The sequence below is a fragment of the Nelumbo lutea genome, chromosome 3 (genome assembly GCF_056320005.1).
Source record: "Nelumbo lutea isolate HS-2025 chromosome 3, American lotus-T2T, whole genome shotgun sequence".
Lineage (NCBI taxonomy): Eukaryota > Viridiplantae > Streptophyta > Magnoliopsida > Proteales > Nelumbonaceae > Nelumbo > Nelumbo lutea.
In genome coordinates, this window is record NC_142686.1 from 92,435,687 (window position 1) to 92,454,106 (window position 18,420).

Genomic DNA, 18,420 nt, shown 5'->3' on the forward strand with positions numbered 1-18,420 from the left:
AAATTTCCAAGATACCTCTCCTTTAAATCCCCAAAATACCCTTTAAACCTAAAATTACCAAAATGCCCTTCACCCCAAATTACCATAAATTTCTAAATTACCCTTTGGACCCTCCTATCCCTTTAAATCGTAACTTGCCTAAAGCCCCCTTTCATTTTTGAGAAATGAGAGAACCTTCCCTTGCCCTCCATTATAAATATAGGCACCATTCCCAAGAGAAGTCGAGTTTTTGAAGAGAATAGGGGTTGAAGGGGGAGTAAGGGGTCGGGCAAGAGCCAAGAATTCGAGAGAGAGAAAGAGCGAGAGTTGAGAGTTTCGAGAGAGAGAAAGAGCGAGAGCCGAGAGTTTGAGAGAGAGAAAGAGGGTGAGCAAAGAGTTTCGAGAGAAAAATAGAGTACTTGCAAGAGAGGGTTTGGGAGGAAGTTTGGATGAGAGAGAAAAAATGGAGAGAGATGGGAGAAAAATCCTAGAGAGGATAGAGAGAGGGAAATGAAGAAGGATTTTGCAAAGATCACAATAGGTAAAGAAGGGTTTGAACAAGAAGGGAGCTCAACTCGAAGGTTCAACCCCCATCTCTCCTTCTCTTTCTCGTCCAACTTTAGGAAGGCGTCATGGTAACATTTAGCAACCTAAGAACCCTTGTTCCTATCGTCTTCATCTCATCTCGCATTTACGGTTCAGACTCCACCATATTCTGGTTCGGAATTCGATTGAAGCATCTACATTTGAAAGCCTTTTTTAACAAAATTGGAATCTATATCTCTATTGCAACATCGCCGATTTGACTCACAGACCACAAAAGGTAAAATCTATTACCTCATCTTCTTTCCCCCTACTCGAAGTTGGTTTAGCGGTTCGCTAGTGTAGTTCAATCTTCACTTGTTGTTTTTTATTTCTTTATTTATTATTTTATTATTATTTTTATGTTGGTTCAGTTCTACAATCAGAATATTCTCCTGCAACCGAGAGGCTAGCGTGTTTCATCACTCTTCAGATCGGTCTAATGAGTCCGAAGGTGTGGGCTTTGATAAAAAAGGGGTGAGGGATTCCTCATTCTTTTGCTCAGGCCCCTACATCCAAAAGGGGACCGGTCTGGAAGAGAAGAAAGAAACACTATGCTCCTTTAAGTTTCTAGAGAACCTGATTCTTATATCTGTTGTAAGCAAAGAAGGGGAATGCAGTATTCACACCGACCAGAGAGAAGGGTGCCTAACCCCTTCTCTCCCTCTTTCTCAACTTACCCAGAATGGCCTTGTCCTGGTTGATCTGAATGGAGTCATTGTTAATTCTAAATGATTTCTTAAAATTTAAATCCGGGATACCCATCGCTCCCCATTATTGATTCCTTTTGGGTGGCGACTCCATAGCATTAGCCATGAAGTGAAATGTCAGGGTGATTTTTCCAATGCTCACACTCGGCAATGAGAGGGTGGAATGGGAACCTGAGTCCAACCATTAGTGCTTGCTCGAAGATGCAAACTTCATTTCTCTCATGCTCCCAAGGCATTTAGCCCTCGATCAGAAGGCATCACTCATACTAGTCGGGGATTGTCTATCAGTTTATGAGCTACATCACCTCATCGGGTGTGAGCTCGGTTGGACTGAACACTGACTTGGTTTTGGGCTGATGACTGAACACTGACCAACCTCATCGACCTTCAACTATGCCGTGCTCTCCGACCTCACCCAAAGATCAAAAGACAAGTGCAAATGGGACCCCCCCAAGGGCCCTTATTTATAGAACGGGAACTCATCCAGTCAATGATTGAGATTGATTTGACCTAATGACTTGGAAGGGTGCAATGGTTTGTCTTCTGAGGCCCAAAAATGAGTTTAGCATGTTTTCGACGTCCATAGAGCTTAATTACCGTGTGACATCTGTGTGTGCTTGGGGCGCAACCTATTAGATGGTCTAAGTTAGGTGAACCAGTTTGATCTTGTACTGTGACCCAATGAAGAACTGGAACCGGGTATCGAGTTGTGATCACCTTGGAATAAGCTACTCCCTTTGTTGAGCTTGGTACCTCGGGCTCGGGAGTGGGGGCAAATTGATAAGGGTTAACCATGCTGATCAATCTTGAAGAGACACATGGCAAATCTAAATCATCTAATGATACCTTGGCTCCACGAGGCGATGGGTCACACTTGCATAGGTTGGCCTAAGCCGACTAACCCGACCTATATCTGGATTGAAGGAAGACCAGTGGATTGCTCCACTATAGGGTGGAGCATATCACTTTAAGAGATCAAACCAATGACCTTTGATGCTGGCTTGACCACCCCGACTTGGGCAGCCAACGACTTGAGTAGCCATCTAACTTTCAAGGTACTGACCTACATGGCGGGCTGTCCTAATCCGATTAGCATGCCTATTGGTTCTGAAATAGACGACAACATGTCATCCACCTGGTAGGGATCACCCCAGTCCTTGCTCGCTACGGAGTGATTGGATGATGATCATGGCCAATTCTGGTACAACCTGCCTTGAAGATAACGGGCCAATGGGGCCTATCACTTTCGGATATCTCGGACATGGTTCTTAGACCCTGAGGCCTTTAAAAAGGCACCTCCATGCCTTCACAATGTACACATGATTAAGTGCAAAAAACCAACTCTCTTGCTTTCTGAGTTCCCTAGCTTTCTTTCTTTGTAGCTCGGCTAACTTAAGCATCGGAGTGCTCAGCCCTGGTCTGAACCCCCTGGACACTCTAATGTCCTATTTCTTGTAGATAGGTCCACTGACCTTATCAATTGTTCGTCTGAGCTGTTCTTCAGTAGAGAAGTCAGGTAATTTATTCTTCATCAAATTAAATATTAATATGATACGACTATAGTGTCAGTGTAAATATTTTAAATCCTTAACCTCTTTTGGTATGCACCAATAACCAACACGGGTGCTGATGCTTATCAATAATTTAATCCTTGGATACAATGGAGTGATTAGAGTATACATCTACACTATATAAAGCATATATTTGCCTTAGGTTCTGTGTAAATCATAGAAGTTAAATCCAAATACCATATATCATATACAGTTAATATTTTCCCACATGTATATAACACATGCTCTTACACTGGTATAGTTATATTAAAAAACTTGCAAAAAACCAAAATACATCAATAACATTAAATTTAAAACTCAAATTACTATAAATAATGTATAAACATTTAATAAACACTAGTGGCATATAAGAAACACTAGTGTATGTCAAGTGTATACTATTAGCATACACTAAGGAAATGTTGGAAATAATGGAAGAATTGAAACATACATGTATACCTTAGGAAATCAACTCAAATATCATTAAAGCTTAAGGAAACCAAAATAAACTAGCACATGTTGAATGGCACTGGGTCATTTCACGTGTGCTATGCATAATACAGTTAGAAAGCTAATAAAATATCCCCTTTAGATATATCAATATTTAAAAGAGTCCAACTACAATGCAAAAATAAATATTTGTGACACATTAAATCTCAATGTTAACTTTTCATTGAATCACATTTCATAAGGTGTATTTGTCAATCACATTAAAAACTTTAACAATATTAAAAGTATTAATTGTGATTTCTTACTTTATCAGTAATTCATTTTTTTTTCTTCAGGGTATAATTTCTATAATGTAGCATTTCATTCTTTTGAAACCTTTTGGTAGGTTCCATTCAACCAAAACCAACTAAATCTTTTCTTCCTTTAGGCTTTGAAGGAAAATGTAGGGAAAGGACCCTTTAGGCTTTAAAGGAAAATGTAGGGAAAGGTAGGGAAACCTTTACAAACCTTGTATTGGTTTCCCTTGAAGGGATGGAAGATCCATCATATGGATGACCGAACCATGCAGGGTGACTGGATGAAATTTCAAAATTTTTCTTACTCCCATCTGAGAATTGTATTCCTAATTTAGAAAACTACATTTTCAAGGTTCGTTCTTGTAACCAAAGTAGACCAAATCCGAAACCAAAATTAGGGACTGATATACTTGATACGAAATCCATGCAAAAAGCTCATTCCAATGCAGGTATCACGCCCAAAGAGTGTACCAAATCCTCCCTCCATTGAAGATGACACAACTTAGGATGAGGCAGGATTAGCAAGTGGTTCTTCGCCAATAATTTCTGATTCATTAGCAAAAATCGAATGGGGTAGTGAGCACAGCTTCATAATTGTTCTTCTAGCAAGAAACAATATCAAAATCAAATATTGATAAGTTCCAAGAAATGGAGATCGAACAGGGTAGGGCAACAAGAGCAGAGAGAGAAAACTGGAGGCAGAAACAGTCAAACTATGTAACCCTTTTCAGGTCCTCCCTACTCTTTATGTATAGCCCTTAACTAATCGGATTATGAGTTTCTTAATCCAAATCGTTATTTGGATCTGAACTCTTTAAGTGATAATGATAATCTCTTATCTTATCTGCAGATCAAGATCATGTACTCCTAATCAAATTAGAAATTTCCTGATCCAAATATCTATTTGGATCTAGACTCTTTAAGTGGATAAGAGTTATCCTTTTATACTTATCTGTTGATCCATACCTAGATTGTCCCATATTTAATTAATCCAATTAACCCAGTTCGAAATGGGCTTTAGGCTCATTAAGTTTTCAGGTTCACTTCCTTTAAATGCAAGGTAGCTTGGTTCTCTTTGTATGCTGTGGGACCGTATCATTGATCTACACATCAACCGCATGGGTTCAGTCCAACATTAGTTATAAGGACTGGCCGAATTCACTGTAGTACATAATGAACTATTGAGTCCATCACCATGGGCTCTTAATGGGCCTAATATTTACACTAAATGGTCATTGGGTCCAACCATCTTATGAAGGCTTAAAGACTGTGGGCAGATGCAAGATTTGCCCATCAAGTATAATTATCAATGGTCTTACACTTAACCTCTCAGCCCATAGTGATCCAACACTGCCTGACAAGAGAGGACCTCTCCCTCGGCTGCAAGGTACAATGCTGCACTCTCTACTCACATGGATCCCAGGAATTAAAACCTTTTGCAAACAATTTGTGAAAACATAATATATAAGTATATCTCTATATAAATATATTTTACAAAACCAAATTTCAAACACATTTGAAATCCACTGCCAACAGTTTAGGTTTCCATCAGAGAGAGTGCATTCCCTGATCATTCACTTTGTTCGACAAAGGGGCTGATCCTATCACTATGATCACCTACTAAGGTTAATTCTCGGACTGTCTCAACATACCTAGGTTTTGACCCCACTAAGGATCTCATTGATTAACATATCAAAGACAACCCAATCTGACACATAGTTCAGTACCATTATCGAGTATAGGGGTCAGGTGTAACATTCCGGTTTTGTCCATCTGTCTCCAAGGTCCAGGGCAACACTGGAATTCGGTTCGGTTTAGGGTTTTAAGAAAACCCACACTGCATGTACCTTAGGTCTCACCCTAGCAGCTAAGACAAGCCATCCCAACCAACTTGGTGGCACATTAGTGTTAGCCTTAGCAGGATAAATCTCCCCAGATCTATCCAAAGGCTGTAAAGATTCTAAACTAATACGAGTCTCATTAATGCCCCGTTTAAGGGTATTACATAGAAATACACCATAATAACATGAATCAAACATGCACTTTATTCATTTACAATAAATTTCATAATGTACATCAACATGATTGAAACTAATGACATATATTGTTTAATAACTCCCACTACACTTAGGTCCAATTGGGTACAAGCTAGAGTCCCATATTTTTTACATGTTTCTCAAACACTTTCTGTGTCAGTGGTTTAATCAATGGGTCTGCCACATTCTCCGCTGATGCTAACTTTTAACACCGATCTCCCGTAGGTCCAGTGTTGTTACACAACAGTGGAATGGGTGATGTGTTGAATTCCAAATTCTTGAATGAACACCTTCATTCATTACGCAACCTCACTTCAGGAAATGTACTCGACTTGGGTTGTGGAATCTGCTATTCTTTCTACACAAGACCCCATCATGAAGATGTAATCGGATATAGACATTCTATCATCTCGGTCTGACTGGAAGTCGGTATTAGTATACCCAACGATCTATAGTGAACTACCATCGAATACCAAACAAAACTCCTTTTGTCATTCGAAGGCATTTTAGTATGTGTTTTATAGTTGTCTAGTGCTCCTGCCTTGGGTTAGATTGATATCTACTTACCACACTCACTGCCTGAGCAATGTTTGGACGAGTTCTCAGCACAACATACATGATGTTCTCTACGGCTAAGGCATATGGAATCTCTTTCATGCCCTCAATCTATTCGGGAGTCTTGGGAGACATACCCTTGGAGAGAGTGACTCCGTGCCTGAAAGGAACATTTCCTTTCTTGGAGTTCTCCATACTGTATCTATTGACTATTTTGTCAATGTAAGTAGACTGGGATAATTTTATTATCCTCTTCGATCTATCTCTATAGAGTCATAGTCCCAAGATATAAGAGGCTTCTCCAAGATCTTTCATGGAGAATTGCCCTGAAAGCCCTACTTTCACCGTACTTAACATTCCTACGTCATTCCCAATGAGTAGAATGTCGTCTACATATAGAACTAGAAACATAACCTTATCCCCACTAGTCTTCCTATAAACAAAGGGCTCATTCGGATTCTGCCCAAAGTCAAACTGTTTGATAGTAGAGTCAAATCGGATGTTCTAGTTCTTAGAATCTTGCTTAAGTCCATATATGGATCAATTAAGTTTACATGCCATATGTTCTTGACCTGTAGCTTATGCGTATTTGCTACACTAGCAAGTGCACTAGCCGCACAAGTAATAGAGTGTCGTTTCCCATGAGGACTTATGCAACAACTACTAGTAGTATATCAACCTACTCTTATCTGATTAGCCGAATTGTAAATCTAATGCAAAACTGAAATCCTAACTAGCAAACTACCTCTAACATGTTGGATCAAACACCTTGCAAGCAAATTGAGAAGACAAGCTAATTATGCACATGATTGATTCAACAATTAGATCTCTAAGTCATTCGATTAGATTAGGATTCAGCCTTGGTTTGGTGAAACCCCAAGGCAATGAATAGCCTCTCTCAAGCGCATGTTCATTCTATGCATGAGTGGTGATTATTTTATCTCTAGCAAGAATCTAATCCCCATGTATGCATAAAGGTCTAGAAATTCTAGGGCATCATTTCAGATTGAATGATCACCAACCGAATTGTGCAAGTTATCTCTAACCTTGCACTCAATTCGGTTCTTGATTAGCAGATCCGGATTTCTAGACTCTTTCTCAAGCAATCTAAAAACTCCAAGAACGAATAACAGTTTGGCCAAACAGAATTGAGATTGTCTAAATTCTTTCTCAAGCAATTCAGACATTACAAAGATTAAGATCAATTCGGCTAGCAGTTCCAACAATTAAATTTCTAATCAAGAAACATCAAAATTGAATCTAATCCATTCGAATAACCCTAGAGAAATAATTACAGATCTGAAATTACATGAAACACCATTCAATTACAGCAAGAAATATTGAATTAATTGAGAAAATAAACATCAAAGCCCTAGCTGAATTCGATTACCACTTATGCTGAAATCAAGGAAGAAGACAACCTAGATTGGTCTCTTCCAATGGCTTCTTCTCCAAATTCGAAATCAGCTTCTTCATCTCTTGAATATTCTTGAATCTTCTCATTTCTTCTCCTCTCTTGCACCTATGTTTCTCTTCTCCCCAAAAGGTTTTTGACCCAAAAGGTATTCAACCCCCTTTCCCCTCTTTCTCTTCTCCTTTTATAGTCTTCTCTTCAGCCCCTTTCTCTCATCTAGAAAGTTCTCTCATCTAGATAGTTCTCTCATCTAGAAAGTTTGGCGCCTTTAGTTTATCTTGAACCTTCTAGAAGTTTCCGCCCTTAGCTTCTTTTGGGTTGCTCTTGAGCTGTAAATGGGCATCCTCCTTGTTGGGCCGAATAGGCTCCCTTGGAAGGCTGCGGCTGGGCTCTCCCAAAGAGTGTTGCATGGGCTTTAAGGGCCGAATAACCCTCTTTTGACCTCTCGGCTGGGCCTTGCTCCCAAAGAGTGTTTATCCAATTTGGCCTCTTTTATCATGGTTTTATGTTCTTTTCCCCCTAGACTTGTCCCATTTGATAATTTCCTGAAGTCAAGCTAAATTGTAGTAAGAATTCACACAAATCAGCATCAAAACCATGCATAAACACCAGAATTTATATGTAAATTGTGGATACATCAGCAGCTATGAAACCTTGCGGTTGCTGCATATAGATATCTTCAGTAAGATCTCCATTCAGGAATGTGATTTTGACATCCATTTGCCAAATCTCGTAGTCATGGAATTCTTGAAGGGATGAGAGATCCATCGTATGAACGCCCAAATCTTGCAGAATGAAGGGGGTGAATTTCAAAATCGCATTCCCTATTTAGAAAATCATATTTTTTAGGACCAATCTTGAACCATGAACTGAACCAGATCTGAACCAAAAGAAGTAGAAGAGAGGTATATCTGATATAGAGAAGTATTATCTCTCAATGGAGGTGTTCACGCCCAAGGAAGGATCCAAAGACTGCTCCCACTGAAGATGGCGCAGTGTAGGATGGAGCAGAATCAACAATGTTCTCCAAGGACCTGATCCTTTGTAAGAATAGCTGGATAGCACGTGAGCACTGCTTTTAATCAGTCCTTTCACAAAGGGCTGATATCAAGATCGAATTTTGATCTCTCTCACAAAGTTGGAGATCAAACTGGAGGTCTGGCAGCGGCAGGAAGGAGGCGACAATAATGAGTTTTTGCAGAGATTGCAGAAATCTTTCTTCTGTGATTTTAGCTCTGAAGACTAGAGACCTTTTTCTCTCTTGTGTTGTCTGTTGTCTAAAGGCTGCCGCCCCCTCCTCCTTTTATATGCTTAAAGGGATCATCTCCTAATCCCATTAGGAGTTGTTGATCCAAATCATATTTGGATTAGAAGTCTCTTTAAGTGATAAGGAAGAACCCTTATCTTATTTGTAGATTAGATCAGCCCTCTCCTAATCCTATTAGGAGGCTCCTAGATCTAAATTTTATTTAGATCTTGGACTCTCTGAGTGGATAGGGTCAAGGCCCAATCCCATCAACTGATTTAATCCCAGATCCGCCCCTCATTTAAACTGATCAAATCAGCCCAGTTCGAAATGGGCTTTAGGCCCATTAAGGTTGTGTGCTCACTTAGCCTTCCAAACTGTTACCTAGTTGGGCTTCTTCGTATGGCGTGTGACCCAAATATTGATCTACACATCAGCCACATGGGTTCGACCCAACCTTTTTTACAAAGCCTGGCCGAATACACTGCTATGGACAGTGCACCCCCTGAAACCAATCAAATGGGCTCTATGGGCCCAACACTTACCCTAGGTGGTCCCTGGGCCAAGCCACTTTGTAACACCCAGGGACTGTGGGCAGATGCAAGATTATCCCATCAGGTATTGCCCTTAATGGTCTTACACTCAAACTCTCAACACATAATGATCAAACACTACCCGACAAGAGAGGACCTCTCCCTCGGCTGTAAGGAACAGTGTTGCACTCTCTGCTTATATGGATCCCGGGAATTAAAACCTTTTGCAAACATTTTAGAAACCATAATATATATACTTTTATATCTCATATAAAAAATACTTTGCAAAACAAATCTCAATGATTGAAATCAGCTGCAGGCAGTCTTGGTTTCCATCAGTGAGAGTGCATCCCTGATCATTACCTTTGTCCGACAAAGGGGCTAATCCTGTCACTATGATCACCCATTCATATGAGTTCTCAGACTGTCCCAACATACCTAGGTTTTGACCCCTGCTAAGGATCTTGCTGATTGGTACATTAAAGACAGCCCAATCCAACACCTAATGCAGTATCATAATCGAGTTTAGGGGTCGGGTGTAACTTTTCAGTTTTGCCCATTAATCTCCAAGGTCCAGGGTAATATTGGAAATCTGGTCCAGTTCAAAGATTCAACTAATCCTACATTGTATTTGCCTAGGGTCTCACCCTGGCAGCTGAGACAGGCCACCCCAACCTACTTGGTGGCACAACAGTGTCAACCTTATCAGGATAGGTCTTTCCAGACCGACCCACTGGCCGTGAACATTCTAAACTAACATGAGTCTCATTAAGTGTCCAGTTTAAGGGTATTACACAGAAACATACCAAGGGAACATGAATCAAATATGTACTTTTATTCATTTACCATAAACTCATAATGTACATCATTCTGATTGAAGCTAAGGGCATACAAAATTGTCCAACAATTATGTTATAGTTATCTGGATCCTAATGAATTTAAGTATGGCCACAAGTGAAAATATTTCTTCACAGTCGATTCCCTCTTTCTGAGTGTACCCTTTCGCCACAGGACTAGCTTTGTAGGTCTCAACCTTACAATCGGGGCCCTTCTTCCTCTTATAGATCCATTTGCAATCAATTGTTTTTACCTTAGGGGGTGGATCTACCAGAGTCCAAAATCCATTGGTCTCCATTGAGTCCATCTCAGATCTCATGGAATCTATCAACTTCAAGGAATCTATGTCCAACATAGCTTCCGTATAAATCACAAGATCCTTCTCATTGATCTTTCACTAAGTAACTTTCTTGGTCATAGCCATAATGAACTGGAGGCCTAGATACCTAGGAAGATCTCCTAGGTTGCTTATTATCTAGAGCTTGTGGGACATCTCCCACTACCCCTATCATGCATGTTTTACGTGCGATAGTATCCACTTACTATTTAGCGATAAAATTCCCAACTAATTACTGAGTAGGAGTCGTGCGAGGTGACCAGTTTGAATCCCACAAGTGCTATGCGGTTGCCTTAAAAGGAAAAGCGAAGCTGGCAGAGGATGTCAAGCTTGAGCGACTAGTGAAGTATACTGACGAACGAGCTGCTCCGAAAGAAGAGACAATCCACATACCAACCTCTGCCACCGAACCAGCCAAAACTCTTTAGACCACTGCCTCGATCAGCGAACCACTTCGAAACTAGCTAGTAAGTTTCTTACTTCAAAATTTAGATATTTTTGCTTGATCTGCGACAAAAATGCCCAGGATTGATCCAAAAATTATAACTCACAAACTTAATACTGACCCTTTATTCAGGCCAATAAGGCAAAAGAAACGCAACCTTGCCCTGGAATGTTGGAGGGTAGTTGATGAAGAGGTTGGGAAGCTCTAGGCAGCAAACTTCATTAGGGAGTCCATTACCCGAGCTGGGTGGCTAACCTGGTTCTAGTGAAAAAAGACAATGAAAAATGGTGCATGAGGCTATATAGTCAACCGACGCGGCATCGAAGCCAACCCAGACAAAATAAAAGCGATTCTAGATATGAGACCACCTCGAAAAATAAAAGAGGTCCAGAGGCTGACTGGGCGGATAGGTATCGATGCCTACCCTTTTTTAAAGCTATAAAAAAGAGCAAGGACTTGGAGTGGACTGAAGAATGCCAATTCACTTTTCACAAGCTAAAGAAGTACTTAGGTGCCGCCCCAGTTTTAACACGACCCGAAGAAGGGGACGTGTTAAAACTATACCTCTCTGCGAGCGATGAAGTGGTTAGTTCAGTACTGATCAAAGAAGTAGATCGGGTTCAACAACCCATCTACTATGTTAGCAAAATTTTGCAGGACACAGAAACTAGATATTCGGAGATCGAGAAACTAGCATACACACTGATCATAGCAGCCTAAAAACTCTGCCTATACTTCTAGGCCCATACTATCGTTGTTCTCACCAATAAATCCCTGAGGCAGATTCTGCTCAAGTCCGAGGTGTCTGGAAGATTAACGAAGTGGTCCATCAAGCCGAGAAGATATGATATTTAGTCTGAGCCTCGACCAACAGTCGAAGCTCAAGTATTGGCGGATTTTGTAGCAGAGTGCATGTTCGGCGCAATGACCCCCGAGTTGATCGAGCTCACTCACACGATGGGAGCATCAACCAGTGCGGCGTCATCCCTAGTTAGAATGGAACCGACCTGGGATGAGGAGCCCTGCATCCTCCATGTTGACGACTCGTCCAACCAGCAGGGAAGCAATGCATGATTGATACTGTACGACCCAAGCAAGGTGAAGTTGGAGTATTTCTTCGGTTCGGATTCGAGGCATCGAACAACGAGGCAAAATATGAAGTGCTGATCATTGGGCTAACCTTAGCAAGGAAAATGAAAGCAAAGCACCTCATCGTATGCAGCGACTTACAACTAGTGGTCAACCAAGTCAATGGTGAGTACGAAGCCCGTGACCCCAACTATGGTAGACTACTTGGCCAAAGTCAGAGGGATCCTGTGCAGCTTCGTCTCCTGCTTTATTAGACAACTTATGAGGTCCGAGAACGCTGAGGCTGATGCCTCGTCATGTCTAGCTAGCACGATCAGCAACACTATGCGAACTGGGTACATAAAGGACTTACCTTGGCCCAACATTCTCAGGGGAGCATAAGAGGTCGATCCCGTGTCACAAGCGGAACCGAGCTGGATCGACCCACTCGTGAGTGATCTGTTCCACGGAACCATACCTACAAAATGCAATGTGGCTTGGAGTGTAGAGCGCTAGTCATCCAAGTATGTCCTCATAGACGGACAGTTGTACAGAAGATCCTTCATGCTCCCTTACCTGTGCTGCTTGCGACCCTCAGAAGCTGAGCATGTACTTTGCGACATCCATGAAGGCTTGTGTGGTGGACACTTGGGAGGCAGAGCCCTCGTATAGAAATTGTTAAGGCAAGACTATTATTGGCACACAATGAAGGCTGATGCACTCGGGCTTGTCAAAAAGTGTGACACATCCACCACCAACCTACTACTGATTTGAAATACCTCACAAGCCTGTGGCCCTTTGCGCAGTGGGGGACATCCTTGGTCCTTTCCCGCCAACAACAGGGAAGAGGAGGTTCTTGGTTGTAGTAGTAGATTATTTTACAAAGTGGGTGGAAGTTGAACCCTTGGTAACGATCACAACCCGTAACATACAAAATTTCTTCTGGAAAAGCATAGTATGCTGCTTCGGACTACCCCGGGTGCTGATATCCGATAATGGGAAGCAGTTCAAAGATGTTAAGTTTCAAAACTAGTGTGCCGAGATGGGAATTCAACAAAACTTCACCTCAGTGGCACACCCCCAAGCGAACGGACAGGCAAAAGTAATTAACAGGGCAATACTTCACGGACTGAATTACCCAGTGTCCTTTGGGCCTATGAAACTACTATCAAGACTATGACGGTTGAGACCCCCTTCAAACGATGATGAGCTTCGTACCAACCTGGACCTGGTAGAGGAGGTGCGGGACTTGGCTTACATTCAGACCGTATCCAACCAACAGAGAGTAGCTCAGTACTATAACGCTTGGGTCAGAAAGCGATAGTTCCATGTCCGCGAACTGGTTCTTCGAAAAGTTGTGGTACCTGATCTCGGCATAGGTAAGGTTGGACCAAATTGAGAAGGTCCACACCATGCCAAGCGGGTATTCGGTGAGGGTACATATGAGCTCGAGACTTTGGAAGGGAAGCAGGTACCTCGACCATGGAATATCGATAACCTAAGAAGGTACTACTTATGAGCCCGTGACTCCCAAGGCAAAATTTGTCTAAGTCTATGCAACCACTGAATTGATAAAAAAGACAACTGACTGGAGGGAGGACTGTGAGTCACTCCCAGAAGCCTAAGGGCTATGGTGCCGAGCTGACAAAAAGACCTCAATACTACAATAAGTCCTAGTTGCCTCTTCGGCATAGGCAGACAAGTCCTAGTCATCTCTTCAGCATTGGCAGACAAGTCCTAGTCGCCTCTTTAGCATAGGGAGATAAGTCCTAATCGCTTCCTCGGCATAGGTGCAACGATCCCCAGTCACCTCTTCGGCTTGGGCAAGTATCTAGCCCATGCATAGATAGGTCTGGTATATACCCGACAGTGTCTATCCACCTCAGTGTACAACAAACATAAGGTTAATTCCACCTGGAGTCTAGCTCACCAGTCTGGCACTTCGAAGTAACCAATCGCCTCTAAGTAGCCCGTGCATAGACAGGTCGGGTATATACCCTATAGTGTCTATCCACCTCGGTGTACAACAACATAAGGTTAATCCCACTTGGAGTTCAGCTCACTAGTTTGGCACTTTGGGATAACCAAAACTTTGGAAAATTTTTTTACTTAGAAAGATTTTTGCACAAGATTTTTTGAATCATTATATTTCATTAACAAAAAGGTTCCAAATACATGGTTACTATAACCGGGCTCGGAGCCTGGGACATACACTATATGGGGGGGGATTCCAAGAAAAGAGGCATGTTTAAACATCAGATATGCCAGAATCCCCTCCAGTAGGTAGGTCGATCTCCATGTGGTCCTCCTCCATGACATCCCGACCTGCCTCCCCAGATGGTCTTGCCTCGAGAAGTTCATCATCGCTTTCTCCCTCGGAGGAGTCAGGTTCCTCGTTAGCTTCCTTCGCCATCTCAAGAGTAACGGTGGACATGGAAATAGATCTGAAGTTGAGCTCGGGAAACTTCTGCCGCATCAACGACTTGTAGAGCTTGAAGCCCGACTAGTACGAGCCAGAGCCATACTCGACCTGGAGGTCATGAAACTCAGGGGACTCCTTGAACTCCTTGATGGCGCAATTTGTTTCTTGAATCCTCGCCTCCTGAATGGCGGTGTCGAAGATCTCGGTGCGCTCCTTGATCATCGCCTCAAGTTTTCAGTCTCCTGGAGGAGAGCTTCCTTCTTCCCCTTTGAGCTTCTTCTTCTCCTTTGTTAGCACCAAGATCAACTTCTCCTTGCTCTAAGCTCCCTTTTTGGCTTTAAGAACTTCCCCCGAGCTAAGTCTAGCTCGCGGTAAAGTTTCTGAGCATTCTCTTTGGCCTCCCGAGCTTGATGTAAGCGGATCTCAGATTGGTAGACGAGTGAGTGGATAGCGGAGTTCACCTAAAAAATAGAAAGCAAGTATAAGTGTCATTGATAGAAGAATAAGAAAGAAAACAAAGGGGCAAGTTACTTACCACCATACAATAGCTAGCTACCTTTCTTCCGAGCTGACTTGTTGGCATGTCAGCTCACTCTGCAACTTCCACAGGAAACATGACATCTTTGCTGTTAAGGAGCCTGAGCCTTGGAGTCATTATGCTCTCCTTTGCTGAGGGGGGCTGAGGCTCAGGCACCGAAGTACCTTCGGGCTCGCGAGGTGGGGTCCCCTCATCCTGATCCTCGTCCAAATCAACAACCGGAGGTTGGGGGCGAACCTTCTCCCCTAGAAGCTCGGTAGAGGGTGGCTCTGGCGCTGCGGCCTCGAGTTCGATAGGAATCGAAGAGGTGGCCTCCTCTCGATGGGACCTCTTCGAGGCCTTTCTCTTCTTCCCCTTCTGAACACTCCTTAAAAGGTTAAAGACGTCAACACCCGTCATAACTTCTGCAAGAGAGAAGAAAAAGAGTTAGTTGCGGACTGAAGTAAGTGCGAAAAGGAAAAATGAGAAGTAATGTGTGTGCCGAGGTGGAGGCCTACCAGGAGGACTCAGCCCTGCTCGTATAAGCTTCTCATCGGCTAGGAAATCTTCCATCTCAAGGCCGAGGTCCCTCCAAGAGTGGATGACCGCCCTAATCTCTGCATCCAGCCTCACTCCGGGGTCCTTAATGGCCACTCGCCAGTGAGTCGGGAATGGCCATCCTTCAGGGTTTTGAACAAGAAAGTACCTCCGCTTCCAAGCCGATACCTTGTTTGGCTTACCCAATAGGACCTTGAACCCGGGGCGAGGTGAGATATAGTAACTCTACCGGGTGTCCCCGTGCAGGCAAGAAGAGTTCTTTTTAATGGAACAAATCGAGTTAAAGATGTCTAAAGAGGTCAGTTATACTGGTGGAAAAGTGAGATCACACTAATAATGGTATGGATGGAGTTCGAGTGTAGTTGGTCAATGGTAATGTTAAAAAACTTAATGATTTCTACGATGAAGGGGTGGAGCGGGAAGCCCAGCCCAGCTATGAGCTGCTCCTCAAAAACCGCGAGTTTGTTATGATAGTGAACCCAAGGGTACTGACCCAAAGGCATGCTGAAAACAAGGGTGTTGGGGAGATGGTAACGAGCTATCAAGGACAACAACCTGTCCGAGGTCATCATGGAAGGGCCAAGGTTGCTCGGACTCCAACCTCGAGTAGAAGACGAGACTCCCTCTCCGGAGGCCGACCGCTCTACCTGAGGTTTGGGTTCATGAAGTTGAGATTGCATGACGTAGGTAAAGGTATTTCTCCTAAAAGGTTTAAAGAGGAGCTCTCTAGCGAAGAGTTGGTCTCACCGACGAGAGCTGAGGACCGCACCTTGGCACCCCTGGGCTCGCTAGAGTCACTAAGTAACCTATCTATGCTAGCGCTAGACATATTGGACAAGAAAAGGAAAAGGGAACAACTAGTGAAAGAAGATGAACTCACCAAAGAAGACGATAATGACCTCAGACACAAGAGAAAGAATGGAGAGCTGAAGGACTCCAATGCGACCTTAGGAGAGCTCAATTACACGACTTATGGCAAAGGTAATGGGTCCTTCGAGCCTCTATTTATAGTCCACCACATTCAGCAATCAACGGTTGAGATTTGTATGATCCAACGACTCCCATGAAAACTGACTGCATGCTACCCGAGGACGAAATTGGTTGAGCGTGCCCTTCGGCGTCCGCGGAATTTATAAATAGTGTGACGTCCGCGCGTGTCCGACACGTGATCTGGGTCATTTCGTGGTTGAGCCAGACGATTGAACAGGTCCGACCAGCGGTTCTCCCTTCAAGTCGCCTAGACTTCGTTCCAAACCCACTTAAACTCGTCATGAACTCCCCACACCGGGTCGGGACTCCTGACATGGGGAGTGGGGGGCAATTGATGAAGGGTGATTTGGCACGACCTAGTAAGAAGGGGGCACGTAGACACAATCTACTCGAGGGGTGACAACTTAGCCAAACGAACCTAGCCCGCAACATTCAGAGCTCGGATGTTTAGCGATCTCGGCCCAAAAACCACCTCGACACCCAATCCAGTTCGGGACTAAAGAACCGAAGTAACAGTTCGGAGCTAAAGAGCTGAAACGCCACGTAATCTACTCGGATGGTCTCCCCAATGGACCTTGAATTTCTCGGATCACGATGAGACTCATCCTAGCTCTGCCTGAATCGGAGGTAGATGATAAACTTTATCAACACCTTGCTCTCCTTCAAAAACGGAACAGATCTTATTCGCACAGCCCGAAGATCCCGGAGCGCTTTCGTAAGGCTCACGACTACTCCATTATATAAGGACATAAAACCCCAAGGCAATGGTACGTGTGACTTTTTTACTCACTAGCATTCAAACACTCAAGTATTCAGCTCGCATCCACAGTACAGTATTGACTTAAGCATCGGAGCGACCTCACCGGGTTAGCTACCCCGGGTTCTCTGATCCACTATTTTGCAAATTGGTCCAGTTCGCCGTGCAACTGGAGTTCGAATCGTCTTCCAGCTAGGAGTATCCAGATCGTGCACCATCAATTCTGTTTCTCTTGATCTTTATATAGATTCAATTGGGGTTCTTATTGTTCTACTTTCTGTTTTCTGTTTTTGCCACTTGGAGTCGCTTGGGATCTTTTGTACTGCGGCTTGGATTCATCCTAGTGTTCTTCTCTCTTCTGGTGTTTGTATATCTCGTGTTTCTTCTGGTGTTTTTATTTTCTGTGTTGACTTGTTTTTTTTTGTTTTTTTTTTTTTTATTTTGCCAGGTTCTTCTCATTGCTGCGTGGGTTGTTCTGGTTCTTGCCTGGGTTTTCTGCCTTTTACAGTCTCTGTACTGCCGCTTGGATTCATCCTAGTGTTCTTCTGTTCTTCTGGTGTTTGTTCTTCCGGTGTTTCTATTTTCTATGTGTTGACTTGTTTTTTATTTTGCCAGGTTCTTCTCATTGCTGCGTGGGTCGTTCTGGTTCTTGCCTGGGTTTTCTGCCTTTTACTCCAGGTTCTTCTCGTAATGTTTGTTCCTAATGTAGTGACTTTTGGTTCTTGCCTGTTCTTCTGTTCTTAACTTGATGTTTGTTCCTAATGTAGATTGCTTTGTATGATAGTTAATTAGATGTAGATTGTCTGTTCTATGTGTTGACTTCTATATGTTGAGCCAACTTCTCTCTTAGAACAATCTTACCCAATTTTCCATCAATTACTAAAACATTATTTTATGTGTCACACCATATTTGAATCTTATGCACGAAACTGTCTTTTACTTATTTTGCTATATGTTTCTTTCTCGAGGATTCTCCACCATTCTTTGGGTGATGCCAGTTGTACTCAAGTTATTCTAATCAATGAAAGTTATTGTTTCTTATAAAAAAAAAAAAAAAAACAGAAACAAGAAGATAAAAGGTCTAATGCATGTAATCATCTTTCACCTCAGACTGCTCAACTCTCTTAGTGGTTGTGGA

General features: G+C 42.8%; 1 long non-coding RNA gene across 1 annotated transcript; it reads left to right on the plus strand.

The window, feature by feature from the left end:
- The first annotated feature begins 159 nt into the window (after positions 1-159).
- Positions 160-18,184, plus strand: LOC148866876 (uncharacterized). Its single transcript, XR_016110315.1, has 3 exons — positions 160-802; positions 17,731-17,795; positions 17,898-18,184. It is a non-coding gene; the product is annotated as an uncharacterized LOC148866876 (long non-coding RNA).
- Positions 18,185-18,420: the final 236 nt, after the last annotated feature.